At 49.7% G+C, this 18,462-nt stretch overlaps 1 protein-coding gene across 1 annotated transcript in view; it reads left to right on the top strand.

Annotated features, from left to right (window-relative positions):
• Positions 1–18,462, top strand: part of LOC147608763 (SNARE associated Golgi protein family) — a 106,319-nt gene that overhangs the window by 32,417 nt on the left and 55,440 nt on the right. The gene's annotated exons all lie outside the window — the stretch shown is intronic.

Below are 18,462 nucleotides of genomic sequence, written 5' to 3'. Positions count from 1 at the left end.
AAAAAGATAGTTGATGTTAGCAATCATCTCCTGTCTGTACATTACACCAAGGCCTCTGTTGTGGGTGTGCTTGCCCAGTTTTGGTGTTTTCCCATTTTTCCTCACTCTCAATGTATTTTTCCCATTTTTCTGGGTGTGGTTGGGCTGTCGCCTGTCTCCTTTTGCTGGCCGACTGGGTGATGCTACCCAACTTGTCATCTGCAGACCTGGCCGACTGCTCGGACTTAACCGACCAGGGTTTTGCTGGTCATGAGTATATGATTGTTGTCGGCCTGTTCTGGACTGGCCGACCAGCAGCCTATATGGCCCCTTGCCCCCCACACTCTCCATTGTAGTATTCGGGATTTTCTTATGCGTATATAGCAGAGCTACACAGCTTCTCTCTCTCTCTCTCTCTCTCTCTCTCTCTCTCTCTCATCTCTACAGCAGCTGTCTTCATTTCCATTGTGCATTCTGACATGGTACCAGAGCCCCAGGTGGCTTGAAGCTTGGAGACAGTGGGACGTCAAGGGTTTGCTAATTTGAGGTGCTGATTGGAGATTGCTTGGGCTGTTCGGGACTTGGAGATCGGGTAGAAGGCGGTCATCTCTGTTGGACAGACACCTTGCATATTATTTGCAGCTGCTGCTGCTTCTTTTTTCCCACGCACCCTCCCTTCACAAGACCTTGTGAACCCTTGAGATGGCAGACTTGCTTGAGATGGCTAAGAAGCACGTGAAGATCCCAACACTCCCCACGTTCTCAGTGGACCGACAATTGGACGAGAACAACTACGGCATATGGAAGGTAATGATGGAGTCCGTTTTAGAGTCTTATGACTTGGCTGATTTCATTGTAGTTGGTGTTGCATGGCCGGAGTTGGAAGACGGGGAGTATTGGCCTAAGATGAGAAGGGATGTCTATCATCAACATGTCCAAGCATGCCAGATACGCAAGAAGGTGAAAGTTCCTTATACAAAACATGCAAGGTTACCTCAACCTTTGCGAGTTCCCGAAGGCCCTTTCCAAGACATTAGTATGGACTTTGTTGGACCTCTTCCCACTGCATTTGGATCTCGGAACACATGGTGCATGACCATTGTGGACCGATTTAGTAAGTTTTGCATGTTGATTCCATGCAAGCACACGGCCACAACCAAGGACATTGCTTGCTTGTGCATTTGCCATTGGTACCCCATAGGTGGATTGCCAAGGTTGATAATGTCAGACCGGATCCCAACTTTACTTCAAATTTTTGGAGAGCATTATTCGACAACTTTGGAACTGAGTTACATCTATCCAGTGCATTCTATCGGTAGACGGACAGCCAAACAGAAATCTATAATCAGTTGGCTTTTTATGTTCTCAAGTCGTATTGCCATGATCGGCAGTCAAAGTGGGAGCATTATCTTCCTTTAGTTTAGCCCATTCTAAATGGCACTCATTCATCTAGCATTGGTTGGACTTCATATGAGGCAGCATTTAGCATTTGGGCATTGTTTCTTGTCACTTCTCAAGAGAATGGTATCACTGTCCTTGGAGGCCAAAACGACCACCAAAATTTTTCAGAGATCATTGAGTCTATCAAGGAGCGCCTTGCGAAAGTACACGAAGCATACACCTCCTGTTGCAGCTTTGGACCCATTCCCTATCATCTAAAAGATCAGTGATGTCTCCATGAAGCTTAAGCTTTCAGATAGTTGGACTATACACGTTGTTTTCCATGTTTCTTGGTTAAAGCCCTACATTGGTCCAGCTTTGCAAGATATTGCAGATAAGCAATAACCGGATGTGGTAGATGAAGCCAAAGTTATTGAGCTTGAACAGATTCTCCTCCACAGATGGAAGCATGGATCCGGGTGAAGACAAAGACAGTTCTACACGAAGTTCAAGGACCACGGTACCCATGAAGCCGTATAGCTCGACGAAGAGTTTTTTCTAGAGTACCCCCAACTCTTGGCGGACTACTTAGAAGCCATGAACCCACCAAGCTCAGAAGGAGGGAATATCACATGCACCCTGCACTAAAGTGCTATGTGACTCACTGGCTTCACATCAGTGCAACATTTCTACAGTAGGATTACTTTTTAGGACATTTTGTTGTCCCCATTGTGAGCCCCAGTCTGGAACATGTCAGGGCATGAACTATGTAGGTTCGTCTCCAAAGCCACAGAGAGTCTGCATGTCTCAGTCCTCTTACCCACTCGGAGAATTTGTTAAGTGTCACGTGCATCCCGCACTTGGATGCCACGTAGACATATCTGTACAGAAGGTGTAGGACCTGGGATGGTGAATTGGTCCCATGTGAGCCCAGTCCGGGACGAGTCAGCCAGGGATCCATCTCAGTCGTCCCAGGTCAGGTGTGCATTGTTCTGCACAGGAGTCCAAGGTCAGGTGTGCATTGTCCTGCACATGAAACAGTGCCAGTCCGCGCTGTAAGTCTCTCTCTAGAATGATGTCAGTGATTCTGTGTATTTGGTATGGTACCGGATGCCAGATCACTGAGTAGTTAGTTAGGGTTTGCGTTTAGAACAAGGGGCCAGCCCATAGGGCTACCCCGGGTCTTTGTGTGGGCATGGGGATAGTGTGGAACCACCCCCATGAGGGCCAGGAAGGCCCTGGCTGAACCTACCAGCCATGGAGGGGCTGTAGGACAGCCCTAGGGGTAGGCTAAAGGCAGACATTCAGGAGATGCAGCCTTTGTATGGCTGTAGGGTAGGTATGGGGCAGCCCATACAGGCTACCCAGCCCTCAAGATGTTTGCAAAAGCATTGTCCAGTCTTCTAGAATCAGGCGCATGATGCCTAGCCAATTAGGGAAAAAAACGCAGCATTTTATGTGATTTTTTTCAACATTAAATGCTGAAAAACTCAATTGTGGGAGATTTTATGCTGGCCGCCTGGTTTAGAACTGGCCGAATGTTCTAGATGGAGTAGTATAAATAGGAGAGCCCATAATCCCATTTGATCATCTCTTTTCTCACCAAGAGCTCAAGCATAAAGGGGCTAGACAAGCCAAGAAGGTGCTAAGCAAAGGGGTGAAGGACTGCAGGTCAAGGGCAGGGAATTCCCAGCCAAGAAAGGTCAAGGATTTCTGTATTTTCTTTCAGATTCACATCATTCTAATAAAGCAAATACACCATCCGTGGTGGGGGCCCTACAGAGGGTATTTGGGACCCAATACTGTGTCCCCTCCCACTGCGCCCCCCCCTTCGCTCTCCTCTTCCGCTGCGCCCCCCCCTCCTGCTGCCTGCGCCCCCCTTCGCTCTCCTCTCCCGCTACGCCCCCCCCCCTCCCGCTGCCTGCCTGCGCCCCCCCCTCCCGCTGCCCGCCTGCGCCCCCCTTCGCTCTCCCTCCCGCTGCCTACCCTTCGCTCTCCCTCCCGCTGCCTACCCTTCGCCCCTCCCTCCTGCTGCCTGCCTGCGCCCCCCCCCCCCTCACGTTGCCTGCCCTTCGCTCTCTCTCTGCCCTCCCCCGCGTTTCTCTCTCCTGCACAACTCTCCCTCCCCTCCTCCCCGCCTGTGTGCCCTCTTGCCTGCTTGCACCCCGCCTTTTGTCGCCTCCATCTCTCTCTCTCTCCACGCACACAAAGGCATGGAGAGTGGGAAAGAGGAGAGAAGGTAGTGGTGGCGAATCTTCTAAGGAGAGAGCACTTATCATTCGTTTCCCCTCCATGGAAGTGAAGAAGGACTTCCTGAAGAGACGTCCTACACTCAAGAAGACGGGAATATTTCTTGGAGATGACCTCACACTCTCGCAACTTGCCCACATGAAAGAAGTTATGCCAGAGATAAGGGCAGCCCGAGAGAAAGGGAAAGTGGCCTTCTATAGAGATGTAGAGTGGTGATTATGGAGAGGCGCTCTTCATGACGGCGCGAGACCTATGGGACTACACTCAAAGTTGCTACTTGGAATTGTAATGGATCTCTACGTCTTGATGTAGGGGCTTTTGAGGATAGTTTCACTGGGAGGGACATCATCTTCTACTGTGAGACGCATCAGGCTCCTGGACAGTCCATGCCACATGTTAGTGGATACCGATGGGAGACAGCTTGTAGACAGGTGACTCGTTCAGAGCATAGAGGACGGGGCTCAGGAGGAGTGGCAGTATTGTTTAGAGAGGAGCTACAACCACTGATACATATAGTCTGCAGAGATGAGCAGGCTAGGTACATGTGGATTAGACTGAGGGCAGAGACGGGCAGATATCTCTACATTGCTATATGCTATTTTGCTCCTAGTACATCAGTGTATGCATCACCTAGCGGGTAGTCTCCCTTTTCTATTTTGGATGATGACATTTGGGAGTTCTCCAGGGATGGTGACATCATTCTCCTGGGGGACTTCAATGCCATGACCGCCCATAACCAGACAGTATTTTATGATACCTCAGAGGAGATGTTGAGGGAGCTTGATGTTAGGGATATGGGCCTATCTAGACTCTCACAGGATGAGGAGCATACAGTGTATGGGCGGTATTTGATAGACATGGGGACTGCACATGGATTGGCCATCCTGAATGGCCTATAGAGATTCCCGACATCGGGCGGTTTCACTTGCTTTCCACATAGGCATGGTGCTAGTACAGTGGACTATGTTATGGCTCAGCCCAGTCTCATTCCCTCTTTTCAGGATTTTATGGTAGGCACTAGGCCGGTTGGAATAGCAGTGGATCATGCTATCTTGTCCTTCACTCTTACATTTCAGTGCAGCACCGCTCCATTGGGACAGGTCTCCACACACACTCGTTATACCTTTACGAGGGAGACTGACACCGTGTACACGGATGAGATATACAGATGCTTATGTGCCGAGGAGCCAGGACGGCCATTAGATGAGCTCACTCAGATATTGATAGATACGCTTCATGCTGCAGCATCAGAGGCATATCCCCATAGTCAGCCTACACGGAGACGATCTGGGAACATGCCCCAGAACAGTTGGTATGATGAGGAGTGCAGAGAGATGAGGATCAGATTACAGAGAGAGGTGCTCATGGGTGTTACCACTCACAGACAGTCACGGATTACCTTCCGGCACCTAGTGCGACGGAAGAAGAGGGCTTATCTTGCTCAGTTAGAGAGGGATTTGTATTAGTTATTTATGAGTCAAGACTTAGGCGAGGCATGGAGACTATTCCATGAGCATTCACCATCACCAGCCATTACCTCCACAGAGATTTGGGGTGAGTATGCAGCATCCCTGTACACAGCAGCAGCAGGCCAGCCGCCCCTGCCAGACCCATCGGAGCCATGCCCAGAGACATGTGCTTCTTTACTGCTGAGATGGTAAGGAAAGCTATTGACAGGATGAGGACTGGGAGAGCATATGATCATGATGGTTTGGTAGCAAAGCACTTTATTCATGCCAGAGATATGCTTGCAGAGCTTATTGCTATGATGTTTAACCGAGCCATGTGTGAGGGTTTTCCCGAGACTTGGAATATGTCCACGATTGTGCCTATCTTCAAGTCAGGGGATCCCATGCTTCCTGGGAATTATTGTACCATCATGATTGGTCACACATTGGCTAGATTATATGCATCTATTCTTGAGCAGGAGTTGAGTAGATGGGCAAAGAGAGAGGGCATACGTGCATCAGGGCAGGCAGGGTTCAGGAGAGGTTTCTCCACTCTTGACCATATCTTGACACTCAGAGCTATTATTGAGGAGGGCAGATTATATGGCAGGAGGATTTATTGTTGCTTTGTGGATTTCCGCAAAGCTTTTGACACAGTACCGAGAGCCAGACTGATGCGCAGACTACAGGAGATGGGAGTGCCCACAGAGCTGATTTGGGGAATCATGGCTATATACAGGACAGTTGTGGGACAGGTACGTACTACTCAGGGTATATCTGAGATGGTTCACTCCACTATTGGGGTGAAATAGGGCTGCTCCCTTCCTCCCACCTTATTTGGGATGTACGTGGATGAGGTTTCAGACTATCTGAGATGGTTCACTCCACTATTGGGGTGAAACAGGGCTGCCCCCTTTCTCCCACCTTATTTGGGATGTATGTGGATGAGGTTTCAGACTATGTAGAGCGAGAGGGTGACAGAGGAGCACAGCTAGCAGGGACATGGATTCCGCTGTTATTGTATGCTGATGATATTGTGCTGATCTCAGATTCTCGAGAGGGGATGCAGCGTCATTTGGATGCATTGCACACCTTTGCACAGGACAGTGGATTGTTTGTTAACCTTGGTAAAACCAAGGTGATGGTGTTTAACACCACAGCACAGTGGGTTAGGAGGTCAGTACCCACCTTTACATATGGTCAGGAGACAGTGGAGTATACAGATGCATATACTTACCTTGGTGTGGTTTTCAGTGGCCCACTATTTTCCTTGAGGAGAGCAGCGGAGACCAGATTGACCAGAGCTTATGCAGCATTGGGGAGACTAGAGAGGATGTGTTCGCAGGTTCAGTTTCAGGAACCTCGAACAAAGCTCTGGCTCTTTGACACTTTGGTCACTTCAGCCATGCTGTATGGAGTGGAGATATGGGGACCCTCAGTAGATCACCACAGCCGAGCTGGTAGCACTGATGGATGGAGACATATGGAGAGGCCCTTGGTTCTATGATTTCCCGGATGATTAGGGCCAAGGCCTCAGTACCACATGATATTATCCGTGCAGAGATGGCTGCTCCCCCATTGGTAGTAGAGGCACTCACTCGATCAGTCTCCTTTATACATAGCACTTGGGCTCTCCCTAGAGACAGATATGCTCGCTTAGCCCTGGAGTCTTCACGACAGTTGGCATCACAGGGAGACGGATCATGTTGGTATGCACAGATGACAGCTTGGTTCCAGTTGCATGGCTTTAGTATGGAAAGGCTACCTCCATTTCAGTACTCCCTGGATGCACCCTCCCTCTCTCTCACACGGGCAGAGATTACCAGACTTATCAGGCAGGACTTGATTCAGCTGGACACTAGGAGGACATGGGTACAGCCGACACAGGAGCTTGGTACGAAGATGGCTTTCTATAGAGATCATCTTCTCCAGCTCACGCAGGATGGGTTTGTGATTAGACCCAGCTACATGGATACTCATCTTTCTCATGGGGTACGGTGTGCTATTGGTCAGATGCGCACATCCTCACACCAGCTAGAGATTGAGACTGGCAGATTCAGAGGAGTACTAGCTGAGGCCAGGATTTGTCAGCTATGCCAGATGGAGCCAGAGACAGAGTTACATTACATACGTCACTGTCCAGTATATTATGAGATACGAGGCTGTTAGAAGTCATCTCCTGTCTATTTGTATACACCAGGGCCTCTGTTGTGGGTGTGCCCGCCCGTATATCATTTTTCCACACTCCCCGTATCTTTTTTCCCTATTTTTCCCGTTTTTTCCTAGTGGCTGGAGGGCTGCCAGGTGATGCCAGGACCACTCTGAGGCTGGCCGACTGCATCTGTAGCAGTCGTGGGCTATCTGAGTGCTGGCCGACTTGTTCTGTGCAGACGTGGGGCACCAGATGCTGGCCGACTGCTGTTTTTCAGCAGTCGTGGACATTTAGTCAGTCGTGGGCCTCTTCCAGAGGTGGCCGACTGCCCTCATGGGCTTGTATATATTCCCCCCCATCCTCCTCCACTTTCTCATTCAGTTATCTCCGGGATCTTGTGTATAGAGAAGAGTTTACACACATCTCTCTGTGTTTCTTGTGCTGATTATTTTCTGCAGTCTACTTGCTCTTGTCTACCCAAGTGTGGATATCATTTCCGCTGCATATTCTGACATGGTATCAGAGCCCTAGGCTCTAGCAGATCTTGGGCGTTTTTCTGAGCAAGAGGGGGAGCAACAGGTTGCTGATCGGTGGACTGTTTCGGGCTGAACGGGAAGTGAAGGTGCAAGAGGAAGGCGGGCAGAGGGGCTGGACAGCCACTTGCATATATTCTGATTTTCAGATTTTTCCCACCCACCCACCCTTTCAGGTTACTCTCCGAGATGGCGGATTTACTCGAGATGGCAGAGAAGCACGTGAAGATTCCGACTCTTCCCACGTTCCCAGTGGATCGGCAGTTGGACGGGTCCAATTATGGCATCTGGAAGGTCATGATGGAGTCAGTTCTGGAGTCATATGATCTTGCTGATTTTATTATCAAAGGGGTGCCAAGGCCGGAAGCTGAGGAAGGGGAGGTTTTATCAGCGAGGAAGGACCGAGAGGCACAGGCACAAATGTGGGACCGTGTCAACGCCAGGGTCCGGTCATTTATATTCCTCAATTGCACACCACAGGTGATCAACCATGTGAAGCACATGACGCTGGCGAGAGGCATATGGGAGCACTTGGCTTCTTTGTACAACAGGGTGTCACCCATGAAGCGGATATCCTTGGAAGTGCAGATGCGGGTTATGAACCCTGCAAAGTCTTCGACGATGCGGGAACACATTAACAAGCTGCAGGCCCTTCAGCAGGAAGTCCTTCAAGCTGGGAAAGAGATATCGTCCGAAGATATGGCCATCACGTTACTTTCCCACTTGCCTGGTCAGTATTCCGCTTTCTATTCTTCGTTGATCACGAGTGGCAGGCTCAGCACCATTACTTGGGAGGAGCTTGTGCCAATGGTCTTGGACTAGGAGGAACGTTTCACGAACCCTCCTCACGGCGGAGGTTCGGAGGCCTTAACTGGCCAACGGTCGAAAGGCCGTAATACCAACAAGGGCAAAGGGAAGGCTTCACCAGATAAGTCTTCCGAGAAGAAGCCTGATCCAGAACGAGAGAAGCTGAAGGCCGAAAGATCTTGTAATGATTGTGGCGAGAAAGGCCACTACTGGAGGAAGTGCCCTAAGCGGACAGGGAAGAGTGCTGAGTCCTCAGCCTCAGCTGCGAAGACTCCGGCATTTGTGCACTTGGAGATGGTGGACTCCGATGATTCATCGTCTTGAGCGAGGAGGCAGCTGGCTTCACCGCAAAGGATACTCGGGAATGGATTCTCGACAGTGGTGCTTCCAGGCACATGACTCCATCCCGTGACTTCTTCCTGGATCTGAAGCGGCAGTCAGGTCGTATCTTTATTGGTGATAACTCCACTATTCCGATTCATAGTGAGGGCCGGATGGAGATCATTCCCGACGGCAAGGGGGGCAAGCATGCTTCCCCTGTTCTTTACGTCCCTGCTCTGGGCTTTCATCTTTTGTCAGTGCATGAGGTATGCAAGACCTGCTTTCGGGTGGAATTTGAGGAGCATTCAGTTGCTCTAAGGGACCGTGAGACAGGCAAAGTTGTTTGGAAAGGCGGTGTGGAGAACGGTATCTACAAACTCTCTGCACTCTCCTCACTGACAGGCTCTCAGGTCGGAGACTTGTGGCACTTTCGTTTTGGCCACTTAAATGTGGATGCTTTGCGGCGCGCCTTCCGGGACCAGATGGTGGTTGGCTTGCCAGATGTTGGTAGTAGGCAAGGACGCTGCAGTTCTTGCATACGTGGTAAGCAGCACAGGGAATCCTTTCTGAAGCAGGCTTCCAGGCGGGCTTCGAAACCTTTGGAGTTGATTCACACTGACTTGTGTGGACCACAGCAGATACCATCCTTGGGAGGATCTCTCTACTTCATGCTGCTTGTTGATGATTGTACCAGATTCACGTGGGTCTACTTTCTTTCACAGAAGGACCAGGCTTTTGCTCGGTTCAAGGATTGGCACGTGATGGTGGAGAAAGAGTCTGGATTTCAGGTCAAGACTCTCAGGGCTGACAAAGGAGGGGAATTCTCCTCGACTGTATTCTTTCGGTTTTGTGCAGACCATGGCATCAAGAGGGAATTGGCCAATACCGGATCGCCTTCGGAGAATGGAGTTGTTGAACGTAAGAACAGGACAGTGGTGGAGATGGCGAGGACCATGCTGGAGCATCGAGATCTTCCTCGTCCACTTTGGGGTGAGGCTGTGGCGACAGCTGTCCATACCATTAACCGCTCTCCGACGACTTCTGTACCCCATATGACTCCATTTGAGGCATATTTTGGCAGGAAACCCGATGTCTCGCACTTCCGTGTCTTTGGGAGTGACGCGTATGTACATATTCCGAAGAAGCAGAGGGGGAAGCTTGACTCCAAGTACCGCAAGCTGGTATTTGTGGGGTATAACTCTCTTTCCAAGGGATACAGGTTGTATGATCCAGAGAGGAACGAGATTGTTGTCAGCCGGGATGTGGTCTTTGACGAGCATGTTCCAGCATCCACTGTCGAGGAGCCGCCACTTCTTGGAGATCCAGAGTCTGATGATGATTCCCAGTCTACCACTCCAGTTGATCCACCTCAGTCATCACAGGAGGTTGAGCCCGCAGCTGGAGTTGAGCCCCCGCGACCACAGGAGGCTCCACGATCTGTTCGAGTACCTAGGTGGTTGATGGACACCCTTCGGGAGTCAGGTGTCACGGAGCTACCCTCCGAGTGGACCACAGAGGACAGCCCTCGAAGATCACATCGAGTTCGAGATAAAAGCAACACGGCGGAGCTTCTTCAGGTGAACTATGCTCTTATGTCTCGTATCATGCGGGATAAAGAGCCCACTTCCGTAAAGGAAGCCCTTTCACAGGATACTTGGAGGGAAGCCATGCAGGTGGAACTTGACGCCATCGAGAAGAACAACACTTGGGAGTTGGTACCGAGGCCGTCAAAGCGGTCAGTCATTGGTGTCAAATGGGTCTTTAAGACCAAGTACGCGGCTGATGGGTCGGTGGACAAACACAAAGCCAGGCTCGTGGCTAAGGGTTATGCTCAGCGGCCAGGCATCGACTACGAGGATACCTTTGCACCGACAGCGCGGATGACCACGATTCGGACCGTTCTAGCCCTTGCTTCTTCTCAGAGGTGGCCCGTGTACCAGATGGATGTAAAATCGGCGTTCCTTAATGGTGACCTGCAGGAGGAGGTGTACGTAGAGCAGCCTCCAGGCTTCATTATTCCAGGATCGGAAGGGATGGTTTACAGGTTACGTAAGGCCTTGTATGGTCTTAAGCAGGCTCCGCGGGCTTGGAATCAGAAGATTGATTCCTTCTTTATTCGGACTGGATTCCAGAGATCGGTTGCAGATCCGAACCTGTATCTCTTTCGGGAACGCGGCATGGTCACACTCATCATCCTTTATGTGGATGATCTCATTCTCACCGGCGGTCATGTGGATCACATTGGAGTGACGAAGGCTGCCTTGTCAAAGGAGTTTGAGATGACCGACTTAGGCTTACTCCACTTCTTCTTGGGATTGGAGATCTGGCAGACCCAGAGGGGTTTTTTCGTCTCTCAGCAGCGGTATGTTCATGAGTTGCTTGAGGCCTTTGGGATGGAGAACTGCAAGCCTATTACTTCGCCGATGGACCCGAACACAAAGTTAACCGTTACAGATCCTTGTGAGCCAGTTGATGCCTCGCAGTACCGGAAGTTGGTTGGTTCATTGATCTGGTTGCTGAACACCAGATTGGACTTGAGCTTCTCCGTGGGGCTGTTGAGCTCTTTTATGCAGACGCCATTGAAGACTCATTGGGACGCAGGATTGCGGATCTTGCGGTATCTGCAGAGTACGAAGGATCTGGGACTCTTTTACATAGAAGGGAATGGAGTCAAGCTCCAAGGTTGGAGTGACTCAGATTGGGGAGGAGATCCAGACACGAGGAGATCTACTTCAGGATACACTTTTACCCTCGGCTCAGGAGCGGTTTCTTGGAGCAGCAAGAAGCAGCCGACTATTGCTCTTTCTTCGACAGAGGCAGAGTATCGGGCTGCTTGTGGTGCTGCTTGTGAGGTTGTATGGCTGCGGAGGCTGCTTGGCGAGATGGGGTTTCCATAGAGGGAGCCCACAGTCATCCAGTGTGATAACCAGAGCTGTATAGCTATTGCTCGGAACCCGGTTTTCCATGCCCGTTTTCAGGCTTTCGGACACCACGCCTATACCAGAGAGAGATGACAGAGATCAGAGCTCAGTTTCACAGAGAGGGTGCGGAGCGACTGGCTCGCTTCAGAGCACACCCAGGCATGTTCTTCAGGGAGCTGTGGACACCCCCTTCACTGATGTATACCATTTTATACCCCCAGTATGGTACAGGATGGAGCTAGCTAGGTTGCATGTCATGATTGTATACTCCATGCATATAGCTTTGCATTCTCCTAGTAATAGAGCTCCATCCCCTGCACACCCAGATTCAGCTTTTTTATTCAGTACTTTTTCATTTTGTTGGGATGACAGAGGATACCCCATACAGGTACTCGGATTTGTCTCATAGGCCGAGTTCGGTCTTTTGGAAGACGTTAATAAAATCTTTCTTTCTCTCTCTCTCTCTCTCTCTCTCTCTCTCTCTCCTTCTTTCCCTCTCTCCCTTCCTTCATCCTCCCTCTTTCCCTGCCTGTGAACCCCGATCACCATCCCTGGGCCCTAATGGGGACTTGAAGAACCCCCCACCCTATTTCATCCATTTCTTCTCTTTCTCTCCCACATATTTACCTGCTCCTTTCAAACATTCCCTCCCTCTACAATGGGAGGGTCTATAGATGACAAAATCAGCCAGCTTGATCATATCCTTAGGGATCTTATCAAGGACTTATTGACGCGCATGGGGAAGCTGGAGGCCGAAGTGGAAATATGGAAGGAAGAGAAGCTTACCATGCAAGAGGAGTGGGAGAAGGAAAAGCTCGCCATGCAGGAGGAAATCAACCTTTTGAAGGGCGAAGTGGTATCCTTACATGATCGTCCAGAGGAGGAAGGAGAGACTCTTGAGGTGGACAAAGAGGCAATCAAAGAAGAGATCACCAAAACCCTCACCCACACAATCGAGGGGAAAATGGAGGCGGCCCGCGAAGGATGGGTACAAGTGATGAAGAAGAACATCAAAAAGGAGGTGCAAGAAGATGTACAAGTGATGAAGAAGAACATCAAGAAGGAGGTACAAGAAGATGTACACATGATGCAGTCTACTCTTGATAAAGAGAAGATGCGACGGATCCCCGAGATTGACGGGCGGAACCTATGTACCAAGCTGGGACTAAAGGAGGATGAGCCGCTCCCATTCACTAGAGTATGGAGGACAACCCCAAAGGACTCCACCAAAGGCAAGGCCTTAGTGCTACAGTTTTTGGACGAGGAGAGTAGGATCAGCTTTATGAGAAGACGGGCTGTCTTGAGGAGCTTGCCAAGGGACCCCATCTACTTCGATGATGACCTCACATGGATGGAGCTGGAGCACAGAAGATTATGCATGCCGAAGATCAAGTCGGCATGCAAAGAAGGGAAGAAGGCACATTATAGGGATGGTCACATCTACATTGATGGTAACAGAGTCGAATAGCGCCATCTGGCCTATGAGACACGGAGGAAACAACATGAAGACAAAGAGATACACATAGCAATCTGGAACTGTAATGGAGTCCTATGGACACATCCAGGGAGACTTGAGGAGCTGATCGAGAGCCGGGATATCATCTTGATGATAGAGACACATGAGAGCCCGGAGAGGGGCTTACCACGGGTTGAGGGTTATCAGTGGGAGTCAGCTCACCGACAGGGGATGAGACAGGCCACCTCCCGAGGTTCAGGAGGTATTGCAGTGCTTTTCAGACATGGGTTACATGAGCATGTTCGAGTCGTAGCACGAGACTCGGAGGCGAGATACATGTGGATTAGCGTACGCCTCTCGGAGACCAGATGGATTTATATCGTCCTTTGCTACTTTCCTCCGAAGGGGTCGCGGTTTGCCATCACCGAGGAGCCGGGTGGAGGAGAGGCTAGTGAGTCTCCATACTCTGTCTTATCTGAGGAGATCTTACACTATTCGACACTGGGAGAAGTCTTCTTGATGGGGGACTTCAATGCACGGACTCAGAGCAGACAGTGCGAGATCTATGACTCTGAGGATCCCTTGAGACTAGAGCTGCTAGCTACAGAGGATACAGGGACCACTCGGATCTCCGCTGACGGAGGAGCTGACAGCACTGGATATAGGCAACATTTGCTGGAGCTTGGGACCCGACACCACCTCATTATTTATAACGGGATGACTCAGTGGCCAGATTCAGGTGGGTTGACTTGTTTTCCACTGGGGGGGTGGCAGCAGTACAGTGGACTATGTGATGGGATCTCGGGAGGCAGCAGATATGTTGTCTCACTTCACCGTACCACCATGCCCCATTGGGGCGGATCATACATACCTATCCCTCACTTTCAGGAGCTTAGTGGAGACCCACCCACCCATCATACAGCCACCACGCACTATTTTCCACTTCACTCAGGACCTAGCCGATGTGTACGACTCATGTTCATGATCAGCTATTTGCCTTAGACCCATCGGCACCCATGGCTATGCTCGCCTCCCAGCTCTCACATGTACTGCACTCCGCAGCCGCGAGGAGTTTCCCATACCACATACAGACAGGACAGCTACCTACATCTGGGAGCATGCCCCAGAACCGATGGTATGATGATGAGTGCAGAAACCTTTACCGTAGTCTCCGAGTGCAGAGGGCTTGTGGGGAGATCACCCAGAGGCAGGCAGGCAGGAGGATGCATACTCTCACCCGCCGTAAGCGGCGAGCTTATGAGGAGGCTCAGTATTGGGACACATATCACATGCTCATGAGCAGAGATGCTGCTGCTACTTGGAGGAGACTCAGAGAGCCCCGTCCCCCCACACCTATTACCGATCCTCAGACATGGTAGACATATGCAGAGAGACTTTATGATGTGCCTGCACAACCCCCTATACCACAGCCCATAGAGCCATGCTCCACAGTCTCCACCTTCTTGACCCCACCTATGGTTAGGAGGGCCATACGCCGACTACAACATGGACGGGCGACAGATCATACAGGATTACAGGGAGAGCATCTCATCTATGCTATTTATACATTGGCACCATTTCTTGCTCATCACTTCAACAGAGCTTTGTCAGAGGGGTTTCCGGCTGAGTGGACGATGCACACTATTGTGCCGATCCATAAAGCGGGAGATGTACTAGACCCCGCGAACTACAGGACCATCATGATTGGCCATATATTGGCCAAACTATATGGGGAGGCAGAGCTGAGCACTCATGCAGAGGTTGGGGGACTGAGAGAAGGCTTCCGACGAGCCTTCTCGACCATCGACCACATTTTTACATTGTGGTGCCTCATAGATCAGGCCAAGGCACGGAGGCAACGGCTCTACTGTTGCTTTGTAGATTTCCGCAAGGCATTTGATACTGTGCTCTATACAGGCTATATGAGCAGGTCTTTGGGAGAGTCCGATGCCCAGGAGGCTTGTCCGACACAGTTGCTAGCACCATTGGTGTGAAGCAGGGGTGCCCGCTCTCCCCAACGCTCTTTGGGCTCTATATTGATGAGGTGGTCGATTACATCACACAGGGAGGAGGCTCTGGGGTTGAGCTATCAAGTATTACTGTCCATGTTATGTTGGGGTAAAGGCGTTATGCCCACCCTTATAGTGTGTACAAGCCCATAAGTTATAGTACATAGTACACTTAGTACTTTTAATGTACTAAGTGCACTATGTGTACTAGTGCAATATACATGTGTGATAGGGGAGTCACACACTCATGCCTCATGAGTTGACTTATCCCCACAACTCTCTCTCTCTCTCTCCCCCTTGCTTCTCTGTGTATGTCTCCCATGAATGAACTCTAACCCTAATTCTGTTTTCTCCCCATCAACTGGTATCAGAGCTTGAACTTCCAACATGGTTGTGTTGAATTTGCTGTAGATGAGAAGAAGGTGCAGGCGTTGATTTCTCTCCTGGCTTAGGTAGCAAATCAAGTGAGCTGCTTGTGTTGAACGCCAGGCAAGGCGAGCTCTCTGCTTCAACCTTCACACCAGGTGCTACAGCAAGGCGCTAGGCGAAACCACACTCACTGGCGCTAGGCGAAACCACACTCAGTGCTACTAGGCGAAGGCAGCATAGCGAGGAGGCTAAGCAGCCAGGCGAACACCACGTGAGTGAGTAAGATAAACAAGCGATCGACTTCAGGCGTGTAGAAGGCGCACGGCGAAGCAAAGTGAAAGCCAGTCCAAGTCGCGTGTAGAGGCTAAGCAGCCAGGCGAACACGACGTGAGCGAGTAATATACGCAAGCGATAGCGTTGAGCTTGATGAGGCCAGGGGACTCGTAGAAGGGCAGGACAGGGACTCTTTCATGTCTGCTGGCCAGAGGGTTAGCACAGTGGATGTCTGCGTCACAGGCGAAGCATAGAGAAGCGGCATCGGCTTTGCAGGTTACTACCGCCGTAGCCTGCTCGCAGACCTCACACATCCAAACCCTTTCATGGCAGCTTGTTTCGTTCACTGGTAGGAGCGTAGCTGGCGGACGTCAACAGCACGAGTGGGTTTCATCTCCTTACTCCTTTGCCTCTTTTGCTCGCTTTTAACAGTAGCGAAGCTGGGGTTTTTTGGAATCTCTTGAAGCTCTTCAGCAGAGGGTAAACCAGGAGTTTGTCACCCAGCCGTCCCTACCTGCACAGCTGCAGGAGCATCAGCATCAAGCATCAGCACCAAATTCGCCTGCAAATCAGAGAAAAATCAAAAAATTACAAGGTATTTTGCTTCAATTTTTTTTTGGGACTTGCAATTGAGCAAGTACAATCAACAATTGAGCAGGTACAGGTGCCCAATTGCTCAATTTTTGAGCAAAATTGGCAAAATTGGGTGACATTGGTCACAATCAGGATAAATTTGCAGGAAATTGGTCAAATCAGGATCAATTTGCAGGAAATTGGATGTCGAAATTTGGGGCTTTTGATGTAATTGTGCAATTAAGCACTCATACATGCTGTATGATTTGAAAAATCGCACATTTGGGCAAAATTGCAGCAAATTGCAGTGCAAATCAAGGGGCTTTTGTGCCGTTTTGGTTGATTTGCATGCAGGAAATCGCATTTGATGCTGTGGATAATGTGTTGATGCCTTACAAGCACTCAATGTGCCTGTAAATCAAGGGGCTTTCATGTATTTGATGTATATGTGGCCAGGGGGAAGCATCGTGAACACTCTGGATGCCTTCATGTGCGTCAATGTACCATGTATGATCAGAAATTGATCTTAAATCAAGGGGCTTTTCAAGTTCGTATGCTTGTTGAGCTTGGCAAAGCAGCAGGCAAGACATTTATGCCTTGAATCCTCAGAAATCAGCTTGCAGTCAAGGGGCTTTTGCCCAATTTCTGTTCGGAACTGTTGTATGCAGTGTACAGGACTGTAAAAGTCTGATTTTCACTCATTTGGACAGCGGGGAGAGCATTTATTGCTATTGTACCTGCTGGTACAGATTTGGCACAGCTTTGTGCATGTTTTGGCATGGCTGTACACTGTTTTGAGTGACCAAAAGGTTCAATTTCAGCTGCTGTACTTGCCGGGACAGGTTTGGTACATCATTGGTGAGCACTTGGTACTGCTGTACAGTACTTTGGAAGGGCAAAAGAGCACATTTGAGGTGCTGTCCAAAATCTGCAGCAACCAGATTTTGGTGTTTTCATCACATACAGTGGGAGAAAAGTTGCATTCTTGCTTCCGCAGTGGGAGATAAAGCTTGGGAGAAAAACTGTGAGCACTTTGTGTGCTTTTGGTACAGTGTTTGCACATTTTGCAGGGAGTCAGGCATTGACAGGTTGCATTTTGCTATGGCAACCACAGGTGAGAGCTCTTCATTGCTTCACATCAAGAAGCTTGAAGGCTCGCATAATTATGATATTTGGCAAACCCAATGCTACAATGTGTTGCTCCAGAAAAAGCAGCACAAGCCTATCAAAGAAAGGGGTGTGATGCCCGCTTCTCTTACTGCTGAAGAGTGGGAAGATATGGATGAGCTGGCAAGATCTACTATCATGTTGTCTGTGTCAGACTCATTACTTTTCAGCATTCGTGAAGAGAAGACAGCTTGGGGAATGTGGCAGAGATTGCAGGACTTGTATGCCCAACAAAGTGCCTCAAGCAAAGTGTATTGGTTGAAGAAACTCATAGGCCTTCAGATGAAGGAAGGGGCGTCTATGACAGCCCATCTAAATGAGTTTAATGGTATTGTCAGCCAGGTCATTAATCAAAAGTTGGCGATGGACGATGAGTTCAAAGCCACTTTTTTGTTATGCACTTTGCCAGAGAGTTGGGACACATTCAGGACAGCCACTAGCAATTCGAATGCTATGCTGTCATATGCAGATGTTGAGGGTGCTCTTCTTCAAGAAGAGATGAACAGGAAAAACAACTCTGTTGGAAAGTCCAATGCAATGAATGCACGTGGGAGATCCCAGCAAAGGGGAAAAAGCCAAGAAAGGGGAAGGAGCAAGTCTCGCTCCAAAAAGGATTTGGAATGCCATTATTGTGGCAAAAAGGGACACATTAAAAAGCAATGCTACAAATGGAAAAATGATCAAAAAGAAAAGGGAAAAGGCAAAGACAAAGAGAAAGATGAAGCCAAAGATGTAAAGCCAAAGGGCAAAAGTGGAGTCAAGATTGAAGAAATCAATGTGTCACATGCAGGTGGCAGTGAGGATGAGGTCCTCTTTACGTCTTC

This window comes from Cibotium barometz, chromosome 52 (genome assembly GCF_041138505.1).
Source record: "Cibotium barometz isolate CiBa-2024 chromosome 52, ASM4113850v1, whole genome shotgun sequence".
Classification (NCBI taxonomy): domain Eukaryota; kingdom Viridiplantae; phylum Streptophyta; class Polypodiopsida; order Cyatheales; family Cibotiaceae; genus Cibotium; species Cibotium barometz.
The sequence above is the reverse complement of the archived record's forward strand: the minus strand, read 5'-3'. Positions and strand labels throughout refer to the sequence as shown.